Raw genomic sequence first — 5,538 nt, 5'->3', positions numbered from 1 at the left:
CCCACTTGTGCCTCCAAATTTCTAATGGAGGACCTTGTTTCATTCATGAAACTCAGAGTGGCCTTAGATAGATCAGAGACTAAATTTGCTAAATTAGAAGTATTTTGTTCAGAGTTCTCTGTCTGTTGCTGAGTGGATGATGGAAAAGGTTTACTATTGTTAAACCTGTTTCTTCCACCATTATTAAAGCCTTGTTGAGGCTTTTGTTGATCCTTCCATGAGAGATTTGGGTGATTTCTCCATGAGGAATTATAGGTGTTTCCATATGGTTCACCCATGTAATTCACCTCTGCTATTGCAGGGTTCTCAGGATCATAAGCTTCTTCTTCAGAAGATTCTTCTTGAGTACTGTTGGATGCAGCTTGCATTCCATTCAGACTCTGAGAAATCATATTGACTTGCTGAGTCAATATTTTATTCTGGGCCAATATAGCATTCAGAGTATCAATTTCAAGAACTCTCTTCTTTTGAGGCGTCCCATTACTCACAGGATTCCTCTCAGAAGTGTACATGAACTGGTTGTTAGCAACCATGTCAATGAGTTCTTGAGCTTCTGCAGGCGTCTTCTTCAGGTGAATGGATCCACCTGCAGAAGTATCCAATGACATCTTAGCTAATTCAGACAGACCATCATAGAATATATCCAGGATGGTCCATTCTGAAAGCATGTTAGAAGGACACTTTTTGGTCAATTCCTTGTATCTCTCCCAAGCTTCATAGAGGGATTCACCTTCTTTCTGTCTGAAGGTTTGAACATCCACTCTAAGCTTACTAAGCTTTTGAGGAGGAAAGAACTTGGCTAAGAAAGCCTTGACCAGCTTATCCCAAGAGTTCAGGCTATCCTTAGGTTGAAAGTCCAACCATATTCTAGCTCTGTCTCTTACAGCAAACGGGAAAAGCATGAGCCTGTAGAGTTCAGGATCTACTCCATTAGTCTTAACAGTGTCACAGATCTGCAAGAATTCAGTTAAGAACTGAAAAGGATCTTCAGATGGAAGTCCATGAAACTTGCAGTTTTGCTGCATTAGAGAAACTAATTGAGGTTTCATCTCAAAATTGTTTGCTCCAATGGCAGGAATGGAAATGCTTCTTCCATGTAAATTGGAATTAGGTGCAGTAAAGTCACCAAGCATCCTCCTTGCATTATTATTATTTTCGGCTGCCATCTCCTCTTCCTGTTCGAAAATTCCTGTAAGGTTGTCTTTGGATTGTTGTATTTTAGCTTCTCTTAGTTTCCTCTTTAGAGTCCTTTCAGGTTCAGAGTCTGCTTCAACAAGAATGTTCTTGTCCTTGCACCTGCTCTTATGAAAGAGAAGGGAACAGAAAAATAAAAATAGGGATCCTTTTTACCACAGTATAGAGGTTCCCTTATTGTGAGTAGAAGAAAAGAAGGGTAGAAGAGAAAAGAAAGGAGAATCCAAACAGAAGGGTAAGGAGAGCAGAGATATGAGATGAAGAGAAGTGTTAGTAGATGAATAAATAAATAGAAGAAGTTGAGAGGTGAGAGAAATTTCGAAAATTAAAAATTAAAATTTAAAGTTAATTTCGAAAATAGTTTTTGAAAAAGGTTAGTAATTTTCGAAAATTAGGAATGAAATAAAATTAAAATCAAAAATTGAAATAATTAGTTAATTAAAAAGAAATTTTGAAAAAGAGGGAAGGGATTTTCGAAAATTAAAGGTAAAAAGTTAGTTGGGCAGTTTTACTAAAGATAAGAATCAAATAAAAAGTTAAGTGGTTAGTTGAAAGAGATTTGAAATTTAATTTTTAAAAGATAAGAAGATAAGAAGTTAGAAAAGATATTTGAAAAAGATAAAATAAAAAGATATTTTTGAAAAGATATGATTGAAATTAGTTTTGAAAAAGATTTGATTTTTAAAATCACAATTAATGACTTGATTCACAAGAAATCACAAGATATGATTCTAGAACTTAAAGTTTGAATCTTTCTTAACAAGTAAGTAACAAACTTGAAATTTTTTAATCAAAACATTAATTGTTGATGATATTTTCGAAAATATGATATAAAATTAAGAAAAAGATTTTTGAAAAATATTTTTAAAGTTTTCAAAAATAAATAAGAAAAATGAAAAAGATTTGATTTTTGAAAAAGATTTTGAAAAGATAAGATTTTTAAATTGAAAATTTGATTTGACTCATAAGAAACAACTAAATTTTTAAAAATTTTTGAAAAAGTCAACTCAAATTTTCGAATTTTATGAGAGAAAAAGGAAAGATATTTTTTTTATTTTTGAATTTTTAATGATGAGAGAGAAAAACATGAAAAAGACTCAATGCATGAAAATTTTTGGATCAAAACATGTGATAAATGCAAGAACACTATGAATGTCAAGATGAACACCAAGAACACTTTGAATGTCAAGATGAACATCAAGAATTTATTTTTTGAAAAATTTTCAAGAAAAGAAAACATGCAAGACACCAAACTTAGAAATTTTTCATGTATAGACACTGAATGCAAGAATGTATATGAAAAACAAGAAAAGACACAAAACAAGAAAATATGAAGATCAAACAAGAAGACTGGCCAAGAACAACTTGAAGATCATGAAGAATGCAATGCATGAATGCATTTTTTCGAAAAATGCAAATGGAGATACAATTGACACCAAACTTAAAATAATGCGCAAGACTCAAACAAGAAACATAAAAATATTTTTGATTTTATGATTTTATAAATTTTTTTTGTATTTTCTTTTAATTTTTTTCGAAAAACATATGGAAAAAGAAAATAAGAAATCCAAAATCTTTAAGAAGAATTCTAGGAATCTTTCAATATTAGCCCAAAGCTCCAATCAAAGGGTTGGACATGGCTTAATAGCCAGTCAGCTTTAGGATGGAATTACATGCATTGTGGTGATTAGTTGAAGACCAATCCCAAAGCAGTTTGGGTATGGCTTTATAGCCAGATAGGATTCAACATGTTACCATGAAACTCTAGAATTCATTCTTGAAAGTTTTGAAGCCATAGAATAATTAAAAAAAAAATTTTTCGAAAATAATTCTTTTGAAAAACGAAAATAAAGAAAAATTTTTGAAAGAATTTTGAAAACTTTTTTGAAAAGAAAATAAAAAGAGAATTACCTAATCTGAGCAACAAGATGAACCGTCAGTTGTCCAAACTCGAACAATCCCCGGCAACGGCGCCAAAAACTTAGTATGCGAAATTGTTACTCTGAGGTTGTAAAATTTGTTGTTCGTTCTCTCCCTGGAAATGGCACCACAACTGGTGCAAAATACCATGGTCCAGACATAACTTCACAACTTCGCACAACTAACCAGCAAGTGCACTGGGTCGTCCAAGTAATAAAACCTTACGTGAGTAAGGGTCGATCCCACGGAGATTGTTGGTATGAAGCAAGCTATGGTCATCCTGTAAATCTCAGTCAGGCGGATATCAAATGGTTATGGAATTTTCGAATAGTAATAATAAATAAATAGAAAATAAAGATAGAAATACTTATGTAAATCATTGGTGAGAATTTCAGATAAGCGTATAGAGATGCTTTTGTTCCTCTGAATCTCTGCTTTCCTGCTGTCTTCATTCAATCAGTCTTACTCCTTTCCATGGCAAGCTTTATGTAAGGGCATCACCGTTGTCAATGGCTACATTCCATCCTCTTGTGAAAAAGGTCCAAATGCTCTGTCACAGCACAGCTAATCATCTGAGGTTCTCGATCATACTGGAATTGGATTCACCCTCCTTTTGCGTCTGTCACTACGCGCAGCACTCGCGAGTTTGAAGTTCGTCACAGTCATTCAATCCCTGAATCCTACTTGGAATACCACAGACAAGGTTTAGACTTTCCGGACTCTCATGAATGCCACCATCAATCTAGCTTATACCACGAAGATTCTGATTAAGAGATCCAAGAGATATTCATTCAATCTAAGGTGGAACGGAAGTGGTTGTCAGGCACGCGTTTGTAGGGGAATGATGATGATTGTCACGTTCATCACATTCATATTGAAGTGTGAATGAATATCTTAGAAGCAGAATAAGTTGAATTGAATAGAGAAACAGTAGTACTTTGCATTAATTCGTGAGGAACAGCAGAGCTCCACACCTTAATCTATGGAGTGTAGAAACTCTACCGTTGAAAATACATAAGTGATGAAGGTTCAGGCATGGCCGAGAGGCCAGCCCCCAACGTGATCAATATGATCTAAAGATGAACTAAAAATCATAAGATGTCTAATACAATAGTAAAAAGTCCTATTTATACTAAACTAGCTACTAGGGTTTACAGAAGTAAGTAATTGATGCATAAATCCACTTCCGGGACCCACTTGATGTGTGCTTGGGCTGAGCTTAAAGTTTACACGTGGAGAGGTCATTCTTGGAGTTGAACGCCAGTTTGTAACATGTTTCTGGCGTTTAACTCCAGACTGCAGCGTAGAACTGGCGTTCAACACCCTTTTGCGTCATCTAAACTCGGCCAAAGTATGGACTATTATATATTTCTGGAAAGACCTGGATGTCTAATTTCCAACACAATTGGAAGCACGCCTTTTTGAGTTCTGTAGCTCCAGAAAATCCACTTTGAGTGCAGGGAGGTTAGAATCCAACAGCATTAGCAGGCCTTCTTCTACCTCTGAATCTGATTTTTGCTCAAGTCCCTCAATTTCAGCCAGAAAATACCTGAAATCACAGAAAAACACACAAACTCATAGTAAAGTCCAGAAATGTAAATTTAAAATAAAAACTAATAAAAACATCCCTAAAAGTAACTAGATCCTACTAAAAACATACTAAAAACAATGCCAGAAAGCGTATAAATTATCCGCTCATCAATAACTAACTTATCTTATCTAGAAAGGTCAGCCCACACCACTATAAAGACACTGGAGCACCCAGGTATAACTCATACTCTGATTCTTCAAAAAATACCTGCTTAAAGCCCATGCTAACTTAAGCATCGGAGTCTCTTGCAGGTACCACCAACCTCTGGTGATCCAGGATCAGCAGCACCTCCAAAGTCGACAAGTCGAACACAACAGTTCCGGTCACCACAGCAGATCTCATCTGAGATCGACCTTTAGTTTCAGGTAACCCTCGGAACATTGGCGCCGTTGCAGGGGAACCTGGAAAGTCACCCCATCATCATGGCGGACAACCTTGACAACGATCAAAACTCAGGTTTAGAAGAAAGAACTCCGCTTAAAAATACGGATGCCACATCAAAAGATGTGCCTCAAACTAAGGGAGACAAGCAGTCTCCAAACACGAAACAGGAGAATCGCCTTAAACAGCTCGAACAGGAGGCTAAATATCAACGAGAAGCCGAGAGTGACTTCCGGAGAGAAACTAGGCGACGCCGAGAGTTAGAAGACAAGCTCCTAAAGCTCGAGGCTGATCTCAAAGCTAAAACCATTCAGACCAGTCACGATGACAGCCCCCACAAGGACCAAGATCCCTTCACCAAAGAGATCATGAAAGCTAAAGTTCCAAATGATTTTAAAGCTCCCGACATGACCCCCTACGACAGTACCTCAGATCCAAGTCATCATCTCAGT

General features: G+C 36.1%; 1 non-coding gene across 1 annotated transcript; it reads left to right on the top strand.

The window, feature by feature from the left end:
- The first annotated feature begins 662 nt into the window (after window positions 1–662).
- Window positions 663–770, top strand: LOC112725835 (small nucleolar RNA R71). Its single transcript, XR_003164917.1, has one exon. It is a non-coding gene; the product is annotated as a small nucleolar RNA R71 (small nucleolar RNA).
- Window positions 771–5,538: the final 4,768 nt, after the last annotated feature.

Source organism: Arachis hypogaea, chromosome 11, assembly GCF_003086295.3.
Source record: "Arachis hypogaea cultivar Tifrunner chromosome 11, arahy.Tifrunner.gnm2.J5K5, whole genome shotgun sequence".
Lineage (NCBI taxonomy): Eukaryota > Viridiplantae > Streptophyta > Magnoliopsida > Fabales > Fabaceae > Arachis > Arachis hypogaea.
This window is presented reverse-complemented; position numbering and strand designations above follow the sequence as displayed.